This window comes from Myotis davidii, unplaced genomic scaffold, assembly GCF_000327345.1.
Source record: "Myotis davidii unplaced genomic scaffold, ASM32734v1 scaffold1983, whole genome shotgun sequence".
NCBI lineage: Eukaryota > Metazoa > Chordata > Mammalia > Chiroptera > Vespertilionidae > Myotis > Myotis davidii.
This window is the reverse complement of record NW_006293962.1, coordinates 305,859-306,554: the sequence shown is the minus strand read 5'-3', so window position 1 is coordinate 306,554 and position 696 is coordinate 305,859.

Sequence of the window (696 nt, the reverse complement as noted above, 5' to 3'; positions counted from 1 at the left end):
GGTATCTTGTTTGTTTAGATTCTATAAACTCGAAACACTGTATCAACTCCAGCTCTGAGATCCCAGCCGGCTGAAAGCTGGTTTCTGGGTTTTTTTTTTTAGCTTCTATATTTTTAAAAATTTTTCAAACTGCAGGCTCAGAGGCCTGCAAGGCAGGCAGGGAACGTTGGTTTCCTCCGTCACTGAAGCAAGCAAGCCTCATGTTAGTTTCAAGCTGTCTGGCTGCCGGCCGCCATCTTGGCTGGCAGTTAATTTGCATATCTTCCTGATTAGCCAATGGGAAGGGTAGTGGTCGTACGCCAATTACCATGTTTCTCTTTTATTAGATAGGATACTTCCATTTCTCTCTTCCTGGACTCTATGCTATTGTCATGCATTTTACTTTTACTATACAATACATTGTTATTATCTTTGTTTAAACAGTTAATTTTTAATAGACTTTATTTTTCAGAATTTTAGGTTCACAGCAAAATTGAGCAGAAAATACAGAGAATTCCCATATATCCCCTGCCTCCCCCTTTCACAGTCTCCCCCTCTATCTCAACAGCCCACACCACCAGAGTGGCATATTTATTACAATTGATTAACCTAAATTGACAAATCATTATCATCCAAAATCCATAGTTTACATTAGGATTCACTCTTGGTGTTGTACATTCTATGAGTTTTAACAAATATATTCACCATTAGTATCAT